The 13,628-nt window shown below is 41.0% G+C and overlaps 1 pseudogene; it reads right to left on the bottom strand.

The window, feature by feature from the left end:
• Gm9135 (predicted gene 9135) lies at positions 751-1,957 on the bottom strand (annotated as a pseudogene).

The raw sequence follows: 13,628 nt of genomic DNA, 5'->3' as shown, positions 1-13,628 counted from the left end.
GATACACATTGGGTTGGGTATGAATCAGAACAGTCATAAAAGTTGGTGGCAATGATGCAGGTGACTAACTGGGAGGCAGGTAACTAACTGTGAGGAGGGTGACTAAATGTGAGGAATGTGACTAAATGTCAGGCAAGTGACAGGGGCTGTGATGAGGATAACTGTGAGTTTGATGACAGTGAGTCTGAGGCAGGTGACTAACTGTGTGGCAGGCGACTGTGAGGCAGCTGACAGGGATTGTGATGAAGATAACTATGAGGTAGATGACAGTGAGTCTGAGGCAGTGGACTAACTGTGAGGAAGGTGACTGTGAGGCAGGTGACAGGGCCTGTGAGGTAGGTGACTGTGAGACAGGTGAATGGGAGGTAGGTAACAGGGACTGCGAAGCAGGTGACTGTGAGGCAGGACCCCATACCTGTGAATATTCCCCATACTGTTGTGGTGACCCTGGGTGGAATGTGGAGATCTGAACTTGGGCTAATAGATAAGTTCATGGGTAAATAAGAGAATTAATGAATTCTTCAGAACTAAGGAATCTGGGCTTTTGTTAATTCAATTTTAATAGGAGCTGTTTCTTGTATATCTTGGATATCTTCCGAAGAAATGACACAGAACCCTTCTATTTATTTAATCAAGCATTATAGCAGAAAAAGTGGGCAGCCATTGATCTGCTCTATTTCTTTAAGCTAAACTGTCTACCTTCCAATAACATTCCCCAAGATACTTACTTTTATTTGGGTGGGGGGAGGTGGTGCCGCAAACTTTATTGATAGTATTCAAGAGAGTAGGGAGGGCTCCCTAGGCCCCTCGTGTTATGGGGGGTCTGGGGTGAAATTTGTGAGGGAGATGCTCTGTGTTGGCGGTCAAGTTGGGATAGGGACTCCTCAGCAACTGAGGGCCTCTCTCTTGCTCTCAGTGTCCTTGCTGGGGTGGGTGGTCCAGGTTTTCTTACACCTTGGAGGCCATGTAGGCCATGAGGTCCACTACCCTGTTGTTGTACCTCTATTCATTGTCATACCAGGAAATGAGCTTGACAAAGTTGTCATTGAGAGCAGTGTCAGCCTTGGCATCGAAGGTGGAAAAGTGTGTGTTGCTGTTGAAGTCACAGGAGGCAACCTGGTCCTCAGTGTAGCCCAAGAAGCCCTTCAGTGGGCCCTCAGATGCCTGCTTCACCACCTTCTTGATGTCATCATACTTTTCAGGTCTTTTTAGGCAGCACATCAGATACACGATGGACACTTTGTGGGTAGGAACAGGGAAGGCCATGCCAGTGAGCTTCCCTTTCAGCTCTGGAATGACCTTGCCCAAAGTCTTGGCACCGCCAGTGGATGCAGAGATGATGTTCTGGGCAGCCCCATGGCCACCACACCACAGCTTTCCAGGGGGCAATCCACAGTCTTCAGAGTGGCAGGGATGGCATGGACTGTTGTCATGAGTTCTTCCATGATGCCAAACTTGTCATGGATGACCTTGGCCAGGGAGGCTAAGCAGTTGGTGGTGTAGGATGCATTGCTGACAATATTGAGTGAGTTGTCATATTTCTCATGGTTCAAACCCATCACAAAAATGGGGGCATCATCAGAAGGGGCGTAGATGGTGACCCTTTTGGCTTTACTCTTTAAGTGTGCTCCGGCCTTTTCCATGGTTGTGAAGACACCATATACTCGGCACCTACCTCACCCTATTTTATGTTAGTGGGGACTCACGCCTGGAAGTTGGTGATGGGCTTCCCATTGATGACAAGCTTCCCATTTTCGGCCTTGACATTTCCGTTGAATTTGCCGTGGATGAAGTCATACTAGAACATATAGACCATGTAGTTGAGGTTAATGAAGGGGTCCTTGATGGTAAAAACCTCCACTTTGCCATGTGGAGAGCAGATGGCAGCCCTGGTGACCAGACACCCAATAAGGCCAAATCCGTTCACAAGACCTTCACCATTTTGTCTCTGGGACGATGCTGACACTACACAAGAGGATGCGGCTCTCTCTGGAATACGGAGGAACAGAGAGCCAATACTTACATTTTACTATTGATCTGGATGTCTCTGCTCCAGGTGTTTTCCCATGGTGTCTCCTTAAGACCCTTTCCTGGTACCTGAATTCTCTTTTTCTTTTTCCTCCTCTCCACTGGCTAATGGAAATGCATCCCTGTTTTCTCTTTTACCCAGCATTTGGTACATCAGTTTTTATTAACAAATCAGAGAATAAACCGTTCAATGAGAGAACTGGTCTCAAATAATTAGTTGAAGACTGTTTAGATAGCTCAGTGATTAAAGGTGCACTGATTGATGGTGAACACATGAGTTCAAGTTTCAGAACCCACCTGGTAGAAGAAGAGAAGAAACTTCTCTAAATTTTCATTTGACCTTCCAAGTACACACACACACACACACAAACACACACACACACCTTGATACCTCTGTCCATACAAAGGCACACACACACACACACAAGCACACAAACACATGAACACACACCTACAAATGTCTGTGAAACCTGGCATCAGTAAGCATTAGGAAGCTCCTAATGGAAAATATGTAACAATTTGACAAACAAACTAAATAACACATGAGATTGTACTATAATGGTGAAATAACCTATAAACCCATGCTGGTGTGAATGGTTGCATGGCAGGTAAATGAACATTACTGAACCTGGCGGGACCTGCGGGACCCAGAGGTCTCTCCACTCCACAGGACCACTAGCAACCCAGGACCTCAGAATCATGGGTGAGTGGAACAGAACATCAGCACCAAAGAATCCCAGAGGGTCTTGTGCCAGCAGGAAGAGGGACAAAGGAACCCCAAACTACCAGAGGCAGGGATTCATTCTAGTTGGGGCCAGCGCAGCCATCTTCTTCTTGAACCCAGTGGAGGGAGCCAAGGTCCCAAAAGTACTCTCCACACCACAGGACCCCTAGCACACCCAAAACCTAGGCATCATGGGACTCAGGATGTAGATTGGAACTCCAGACTTCTCGACACCTGCCCTGTAAGAGGAGAGATTGCCTGCAGAGATTGCTCTGACCACTATGACTCAGGTGAGTGTTGGACTCACAAGAAGGCTGTCAGAGGCTAACAGAATCAAAGGAGGAACAAGTTGCAGCCAGAGACAGCTAGATTTTCTAACACCAGAGATTACAATAAGGTGAAAGGCAAGCTTAAGAATATTACTAAAAGAAATCGAGAACAGTGGGCATCATCAGAACCCAGTACCCCACTACAGTGATTCCTGGATACTCCAATACACACAAAAAGCAAGACAAGGATTTTTAAATCATATCTCCTAACAGTGGTAGAGGTTTTTAAGAAGGGCATTATTAACTCACTTAAAGATTACAGGAAAATACTGCAAAACAGGTGTAAGCTCTTTAAAAATTACAGGAATTCACTGCTAAACAAGTAGAAGTACTTAAAGAGGAAACACAAAAATCCCTTAAAGAGTTATAGGAAAACACAAGAAAACAGGTAATAGAATTGAACCAAAAGACCCAATATCTAAAAATGGAATTAGAAATTATGAAGAAAACCTAAAGGGAGACAACTCTGTAGATAGAAATTGTAGGAATGAAATCAGGAACCATAGATGTGGTCATAAGCAACAGAATACAAGAGATGGAAGAGAGAATCTCAGGTGCAGACGATTCCATAGAAAGCATGGACACAAAAAAGAAAATACAAAATCCAAAATGACCCTAACTCAAAACATCCAGGAAATCCAAGACACAATGAGAAGGCCAAACCTACAGAAAATAGGTATAGATGATGCCTTCTCCGATAATGGAACCACATATAGACCCAACAAAAAAAAGAAAACTTCAGACCAATTTCCCTTATGAGAAGTGATGTACAAACTCAATAAAATCTTTGGAAATCAAATCCAAAAAGGCATCAAAACGATCATCCATCATGATCAAAAAGGCTTCAACCCACGGATGTAGGGATGGTTTAATATATGGAAATCCATCAACATAATTCACTATATAAACAAACTAAAAACAAAACCACATGATCATCTCATTACATGCTGAGAAAGCATTTGACAAAATCTAACACAACTTCATGATACAAAGTCTTCGGAAGTTCAGGAATTCAAGGCCCATACCTAAACATAATAAAAGTAATATACAACAAACCAGTAGCCAACATCCAATTAATGGAGAGAAACTCGAAGCAATCCCACTAACATCAGAGATTACAGAAGGCTGCCCACGCTTTCTCTAGCTATAAAATATAGTACTTGAAGTCCCAGCCAGAGCAATTCACCAACAACAGGAGATCAAGGGGATACAAATTGGAAAGGAAGAAGTCAAAATATCATTCTTTGCAGATGATATGATCGTTTATGTATGTGACCCTTATATTTCCACAAGAGAACTTCTAAATCTGATGAACAGCTTCATGAAGTAGCTGGATATAACATTAACTCAAACAAATCAATGACTTTTCTCTACACAAAGGATAAACAGACTGAGAAAAAAATAGAGAAACAACACACTTCACAATAGTCACAAATAATATAAGATACTTTGGTGTGACTCTAACTAAGGAAGTGAAAGATCTGTATGATAACAAGTTCAAATTTCTGAAGAAAGAAATTGAAGAAGATCTCAGAAGATGGAAAGATCTCCTATGCTCATGGAATGGCAGGATTAATATAGTCAAAATGGCTATCCTGCAGAAAGCAATCTACACATTTAATGCACTCGCCATCAAAACTGCAACTCAATTCTTCACTGAGTTAGAAAGGGCAATTTGAAAATTCATCAGGAATAATAAAAAACCTAGGATAGCAAAAACCAGTCTCAACAATAAAAAGAACCTGTGGGGAAATCACCACACCTGATATTAAGCAATTGTGATAAAAAAAAAAAAAACAAAACTGGATAGTACTGGTCCAGCGACAGACAGCTAGATCAATGGAGTACAACTGAAGATCCAGGAGTGAATCTACATACATACATAAGGTCACTTGATCTTTGACAAGGGTACTAAAGCCATCCAGTGGGAAAAAAGCCAACATTTTCAACATATCGTGTTGGCACAACTAGTGGTTATCATGTAGAAGAATTCAAATTGATCCATTTTTGTCTTCTTGTACAAAGTTCAATTCTAAGTGCATCAAAGACCTCCACATAAAACCAGACACACTGAAATTTATAGAGGAGAAAGCCAGGAAAAGCCACAAAGATATGACCACAGGAGAAAAATTCCTGAACAGAACAGCAATGTAGTGTGGTGTAAGATCGAGAATCAACAAATAGGACCTCATAAAATGGCAAAGCTTCTGTAAGGTAAAAGACACTGTCAATAAGACAAAAAGGCCACCAACACATTGGGGAAGGATTTTTACCAATCCTAAATCTGATAGGGGACTAATTTCCAATATATACAAACAACACAAGAACCTGGATTTCAGAAAATCAAATAACCCCATTAAAAAGGGGGGGCACATAGTAAACAAAGAATTCTCAACTGAGGTATACGGAATGGCTGAGAATTACCTGAATAAATGTTCAACATCCTTAATCATCAGGAAAACACAAATTATAACAACCATGAGATTCCACCTCACACCAGTCAGAATGGCTAAAATCAAAAATTCAGGTGACATCATATGCTGGTGAGGATGTGGAGAAAGATGAGAATTCCTCCATTGTTGGTGGAATTGCAAGCGTGTACAAACACTCTGGAAACCAGTCTGCGGTTCCTCAGATAATTAGACATTGTAATACCAAAGGATCCAGCAATATCTCCTCTGGGCAAATACCCACAAGATGGTCCAATGGATGATAGGAACACATGCTCCAATAAGTTCAAAGCAGCCTTATTTATAATACCAGAAGCTGGAAAGAACCCAGATGTCCCTCCATAGAGGAATGGATACAGAAAATGTTGAAAATTTACACAGTGTAGTACTACTCAGCTATTAAAACAGTGAATTCATGAAATTCCTATGGAAATGGATGGATCTGAAGGGTATCATCCTGAATGCGTTAACCCATTCACAAAAGAACTCAAATGATATGCACTCACTGATAAATGGATTTTTATCCAGAAATTTAGAATATCCAAGATACAATTTGCAAAACACATGAAACTCAAGAAGAAGGAAACCAATATGTGGATGCTTCATCCCCCTCTTTTATAATGGGGAACAAAATACTCATGGAAGGAGTTACAGAGCCAAAGTTTGTAGGTGAGACAAAAGGATGGGCCATCAAGAGACTTCCCCAACCGGGAATCCATCTCATAATCAGCAACCAAACACAGACTCTATTATAAATGCCAGCAAGATTTTGCTGAAAGACCCCTGATATAGCTGTCTCTTGATAGGCTATGCCAGAGCCTTGCTAATACAGAAGTGATTGTTCACAGTCGTGTATTGCATGGAACACTGGGCCCCGAATGAAGGAGCTAGAGAAAATACCCAAGGAGATTAAGGAGTCTGCAACCCTATAGGAGAAAAACAATATAAAGTACCCAGTACCCCCAGAGCTTGTGTTTCTACCTGCATATGTAGCAGAAGATGGCCTAGTCAGCCATCATTGGGACAAAAGGCCCTTTGGTCTTGCAAACTTTATATGTACAGCGGAACACCAGGACCAAGAAGAGGGACTAGGAGGGTAGGAGAGGAGGGTCAGGGAAGGGTATAGGGAACGTTTGGGATAGCATTGGAGATGTAAATATTGAAAATATCTAATAAAAATTCGAATCAATATACAAGCTTAGGTTCCAGCTTTCAAGAAACACCACTGCAGGAGCTCTATGTACTACAGGAGCTGTATAAAGTGGCATAACCTTCTGTTCAGCCTCTCCGTCCCTCTACCCTTTCAAAGCTATGTGGTTCTTGACCTCCCATGTTTCAGGATACCTTTCCACTGGATACATTTTCCCTATGGCTCCTAGGCTTCCCAATGCCAGGATACCCACCTATGCTAACAGAAACACTTATCACTCCCTCTACCATGGCAACTTTCATTTACACTCAAAAATCCCACATGTTTGGAAAATATTTACATATTGCCTGCTTCTCTCACCACTTTCCAGAGCCTAGTTTCCTGAAGTCTTTCTACATGTGTGTGTGTGTGTGTGTGTGTGTGTGTGTGTTTGCAGTATCAAGGGCCCATACCTGAGCGAAATCATTCAGTATTTGTCATTCTGAGTCTGATTTATGCTGTTAAAACATGGCATTCATATACAATAGACTTCTGTAAGCCATGAATGAGAAAATTATCTCATTTGCAGAAAATGAGTGAAACTACAGATCACACTGAATCTGGTAAGCTGTTTTATCTGTCTAATAAATTTCCTTAGAAATTAAAAAAAAAGAAATTAACTCATTTCTAGAGTATGCATTGGAATATTTCTTTATTATTTTTTATTAATTTATTTTTGTGTACAGGTGTTTCCCCATCATGTATGTATGTGCATCGTTTGATACTTATGGACTGTGGAATAAAAGAGAGGCCATCAGATTCAGTGGAACTGGAGCTATAATTGGATAGGTATATTCTGCTTTGCTAAATAAGAACAAAGTGTACCAATTTTGTGCTAGCTTTCTGGGGCTCAGTGCAAGATGGAGGACTCCCTTCATTGGAGTGGCTTTTCATTTTCTGACCTTTGTCTTGGAAATTCAAACTTCACCCAAATATCTACTTGCATGGCTAATTCCACATAGCCATGGTTAAGATTGTAAGTTCAACTTCCTTCTGATAAGAATCTATTCACGTAGCACCTGAGATTCCTGAAATTACTCCCCATGCTATGAGGTATTTCAGTGCCTTCAGCCTTCTGCCAATGATATTTGCCCATGCTGGATGTTTCTGCCCCCTCTCTTCTAAAACTATGGAATCCATAAATCACCCCAAGTAATATTGATTTATTACCTGGAAGTTGGTCCTGGTATTTTTCTACTAGCAAACATACTCACTGGTCTTCTGAACACCTCAGTTTGTCACATCTGCACCATTTGCCCTCATGGACCAATAGCAGCCTACATCCCCATGGACAGAGAGAGTCAAAATTGTGTATTATTGATTATTATTATTATTATTATTATTATTATTATTATTATTATTATTATTATCTTCTAGCTCCAGTCATCCAGGCACTTTCCCTGCCAGAGGAGAGGTGCCATCCCGGAAGGACTCTGACTGCAGGAGCAAATGAGTGAGCCATCACGGGTCCCAGATCCCTCAGAGACCAGTCTGTGCAGGTCAGCTCTTCTGAGGCTGTTCAAGCGGACTGCAGAAGGGTCACAGGTTCTGGAACAGGCAGAAGCAACACAGCTTGTGGGAGAGACCCCATTTTGGGCACCAGACATCCAGCTACCTTCCCTGCTATAGAAGAGGTGTCCACCCAGGAGGGCTCTGACTGCCAGAGCAGGTGAGGGAGTCATCTTTGTTCCTGGGTCCTTCAGAGACTAGTCTGCATAGATGAGCGTGTGGACTACAAAAACTACATAGCTTCTGAGAAAGGCAGAAGCGACATAGATTCTGCTAGAGACCCCATTTCAGGCTCTAGAAATCCAAGCACTTTCCCTGCCAGGGGAGACGTGCCGTCCCAAAGAGGACTCTGAATGCCTGCGAAGGTTATGGAACCATCATGTGTCCTGGGTGCCTCAGAGACCAATCTGCATAGGTCAGTTCTGCAGAGGGTGAGCAAGGAGACACCAGAAGCAACACAGCTTCTGGGACAGACACTATTTTGGGCTCAAGATATCTGAGCACTTTCCATGACAGAAGAGAGTTGTCCACCCTGGAGGGCTTTGAATTTCAGACCTGGTGAGAGAGCCATCTTGCATCCCACGTTCCTCAGAGAGCAGTCTGAGCAGATGAGCACGCAGACTGCAGAGGAAACACATCTTCCGGGACAGGCCACGGTTTGGGCATTCATCATCACCAAGAAGGCAGACATCTGTGCACCTTCCATGCAAGGGGAGAGCTTGTCTGCAGAGAGTACTCTGACCACTGAGAGTCAGGAGATAGAGCTGGGCTCCCATGACTGCTGACAGAGTCTAACAGATTCATAGGAGGAACAAGATCCAACCAGAGACATCTCTAACAAATAACGCCAGAGATAAACAGACGGTGAAAGACGAATTTATGAATGTAACTAAGAGAAACCAACACCAATCACCATCATCAGAACCCAGTACTCCCACCTCAGCCATTCCTGGATAGCACAACACACCCGAAAAATAAGACTCGGATTTAAAATCATATCTCATGATGCTGGTAGAGGACATCAAGAAGGGTAGTAATATCTCACTTGAAGAAATACAGGAGAACAGTGCTAAAGTGGTAGAAGCCCTTAAAGAGGAAACAAAACATCCCTTAAAGTGCTACAGGAAAACACAACCAAACAGGTAATGGATTTGAACAAACCATCCAAGACCTAAAAAGGGAAGTAGAAACAACAAAGAAAAGCCAAAGTGGGACAGCTCTGGAGATAGAAAACCTAGAAAAGAAATCATGAACCATAGATGAGAGCATAAGCAACAGAATACAAGAGATAGAAGAGAGAATCTCAGGTGCAGAAGATTCCATAGAGACCTTGGGCACAACAAACAAAGAAAATGCAAGATGCAAAAAGATCCTAACTCAAAACATCCAGGAAATCCAGGACACAATGATAAGACCAAACCTAAGGATAATAGGAGTAGATGAGAATGAAGATTTTCAACCCAAGGAGGACTCTGAATGCCAGCGAAGTTTAGGGAACCATCATGGGTCCTGGGTGCCTCAGAGACCAATCTAGAAAACTTGGATGAAATCGACAACTTCCTAGATAGATACCAGGTACCAAAGTTAAATCAGGATCAGATTAACGATCTAAACAGTTCCATTTCCCCTAAAGTAATAGAAGCAGTCATCAATAGTCTCCCAACCAAAAAAGCCCAGGACCAGATGGGTTTATTGCAGAATTCTGTCAGACCTTCAAAGCAGACCTAATTCCAACACTCCTCAAACTATTTCACAAAATAGAAAGAGAAGTTACTCTACCCAGTTCATTCTATGAAGCCACAATTACTTTGATACCTAAACCAAACTAAGAACCAACAAAGAAAGAGAACTTCAGATCAATTTCCCGTATGAATATCAATGCAAAATTACTCAATAAAATCATCGCAAACCAAATCCAAGAACACAACAAAATGATCATCTATCATAACTAAAGAGGCTTCATCCAAGGGATGCATGGATGGTTTAATATATGGAAATCCATCAACTTAATTTACTATAAAAAAAAAACCTTAAAGACAAAAACTACATGATCATCTCATTAGATACTGAACAACATTTGACAAAATCCACACCCGTTCATGATAAAAAGTCTTGTAGAGATCAAGAATTCAAGGCCCATATCTACACATAATAAAAGCAATGTACAGCAAATGGGTATTCAACATCAACAAAGAGAGATACTCAAAGCAATCCCACAAAAATCAGGGACTAGACAAGGCTGCCCACTTTCTCTTTATCTATTCAATATAGTAATTGAAGTCCTAGCCACAGCAATTTGACAACAAAAGGTTATCAAGGGGATACAAATTGGTAAGGAAGTTGTCAAAATATCACTATTTGCAAATGATATGATAGTATATGTAATTGGCCCTAAGAATTCCACCAGAGAACTCCTACAACTGATAAACAGCTTCAGGGAAGTTAGCTGGATATAAAATTAACTCAAACAAATCAATGGTTTTTCTCTACACAAAGGATAAACTGACTGAGAAAAAAATTAGGGAAACAACACCCTTCTCAATACTCACAAATAATATAAAATACCTTGGGTTGAGTCTAACTAATGAAGTGAAAGATCTCTATGATAAGAATTTCAAGTCTCTGAAGAAAGAATGCAAAGAAGATCTCAAAAGATGGAAAGATCTCCCATGCTCATGGAATGGCAGGATCAATATAGTGAAAATGGCTATTCTTTGAAAGTAGGATAGCAAAAACTATTGTCAACAATAAAAGAACCTCTGGTGGAATCACCAGGTCTAAACTTAAGCTGTACTACAGAGAAATTGTGATAAAAATTGCATAGTACTGATACAGAGACAGACAGGTAGATCAATGGAATAGAATGGAAGACCCAGAAATGAATCCACACACCTATGGTCAGTTGATCTTTGATAATGGAGTTAAACCATGCAGTTTGAAAAGGATAGCATTTTCAAAAAATGGTGCTGGCACGACTGGTAGTTATCATGTAGAAGAATGTGAATTCATCCATTCTTATCTCACTGTACAAAGCTCAGGTCTAAATGGAAGAAAGACCATCACATAAAACCAGAGACACAGAAATTTATAGAGGGTAAAGTGGGGAAAAGCCTCGAAAATATTGGCAGAGTGGAATAATTCCTAAACAGAACAGCAATGGTTTGTGCTGCAAGATCATAAATTGTCAAATGGGACCCAATGAAATTGCAAAGCTTCTGTAAGGCAAATGACACAGTCAATATGACAAAAAGGCCACAAACAGATTGGGAAAGGATTTTTACCAATACTAATTCAGATAGGGGACTAATATCCAGTATATACAAAGAGTTCAAGAAACTGGACTCCAGAAATTCAAATAACCCCATTAAAATAGGGGTATAGAGCTAAACAAAGAATTCTCAGCTGAGGAACATCGGAGGGGCTGAGAAGCACCAGAAAAGAATTTTCAACATCCTTAATCATAAGGGAAATGCAAATAGAAACAACCTTGAGATTCCACCTTAGACAAGTCAAAATGGCTAGGATTAAAAACTCAGGTGACAGGAGATGCTGGCAAGGATGTGGAGAAAGAAGAGCACTCCACCATTGCTAGTGGGACTGCAATCTGGTACAACCACTCTGGAAATCATTTTGGCAGAACCTCAGAAAATTGGACATAGTTCAACCAGAAGACGCAGCAATACCACTCATGATACTATAACTAGATGATGTTCCACCATGTAGTAAGGACACAAGTTCCACTATGTACATAGCACTCTAATTTATAAAAACCAGGAACTGGGAAGAACTCAAATGTCCCACAACAGAGGAATGGACACAGAAAATGTGGTACATTTATAAAATGGAGTACTACTCAGCTATTAAAAAACATGAATTTATGAAATTCTTAGACAAATGGATGGATCTGGGGGATACCATCCTGAGTGAGGTAACCCAATCATAAAACTCAATAACATATGATATGCACTAACTGAAAAGTGGATATTATCCCAGAAGCTCACACTCCTTCTTAGAAGGAGGAACAGCATACACATAAAAGGAGTTACAGAGACAAAGTTAAGAGCAGAGACTGAAGGAACGACCATTCAGAAACTGACCCACTTGGGGATCCACACATAAGTAACCAACAAATCTAGACACTATGGCAGGTGCCAACAAGATCCTGCTAACAGAAGCCTGATATAGATGTCTCCTGAAGTGCTCTGCCAGTTCCTAGCAAATACATAACTGGATGTCCACAATCATCCATTGAACAGAGCACAAGGCACCAATGAAGGAGCTAGAAAAAGTACCAAAAGAGCTAAAGGGGTCTGAAGGCCCATAGAAACATTAATTTGAAATATCCTGTACTTCCAGACCTCTTAGGAACTAAGGCACCAATCAAAGAAAACACATGGTGGAAATTGTGGTTCTAGCTGTATATGTAGCAGAGTGTACTGGCTGGTTTTATGTGTCAATTTGATACAGGCTGGGGTTATCACAGAGAAAGGAGCTTCAGTTGGGCAAGTGCCTCCATGAGATCCAGCTGTGGGGAATTTTCTTAATTAGTGATCAAGGGGGAAAGGCTCCTTGTGGGTGGGACCATCTCTGAGCTAGCAGTCTTGGGTTCTATTAGAGAGCAGGCTGAGCAAGCCAGTAGAAGCAGGTCAGTAAGTACCATCCCTCCGTGGACTCTGAATGAGCTCCTGCTTCCTGGCCTGCCTGAGTTACAGTCCTGACTTCCTTTGGTGATCAACAGCAATGTAGAAATTGTAAGCTGAATGAATCCTTTCCTTCTCAACTTGCTTTGTGTTCATGATGTTTGTGATACCTGATGTTTAGAAACCCTGATGAAGACACAGAGGATGACCTAGTCAGTCATCAATGGCAGCAGAGGCCCTAGGTCTTATGAAGGTTATATCCCACAGTATAGGGAATGCCAGGTTTGTTAATGGGTGTAGTTGGGCTGGGGGGATGGGGAACAGGGGGAAGTGGGCATAAATAAGGGATTTTTGTGGGGGAAGATGGGAATGGGCATAACTTTTGAAATGTAAATAAAGAAATTATAAAAAAATATTTTTAAAATGTAAATGATTCTAAATTTTTTTTTTGTTCTAAAGCTCTTGAAATCTAGGTTTTTTCATAACTCTTGAAATCTTCAAAGGTATCTTTTGTGTACATATAAAAGTGTATTATATTATAAATAAAAAATTAGATGATTTAATTTTTCTTTTAAAATAAAAACTGAAAATATTGCCATTAAAGAAAAGAAATGAAGAAAGATGAATTCACATTAATGTTCCCTTTTGCCAAAGAACTGCTATGGGTGAATGAGAAGAAGCAAGAACACAAACACCCAACTCATCATAGTCTATATATTGTATCTGTTGTTGTCTAATAGCTTCATCTACTTTCTGGAA

Source organism: Mus musculus, chromosome 7 (genome assembly GCF_000001635.26).
Source record: "Mus musculus strain C57BL/6J chromosome 7, GRCm38.p6 C57BL/6J".
In the NCBI taxonomy this organism is placed as follows: Eukaryota; Metazoa; Chordata; class Mammalia; order Rodentia; family Muridae; genus Mus; species Mus musculus.
Note: the sequence above shows the minus strand (reverse complement) of the source record. Positions and strands in the feature narration are given on the sequence as shown.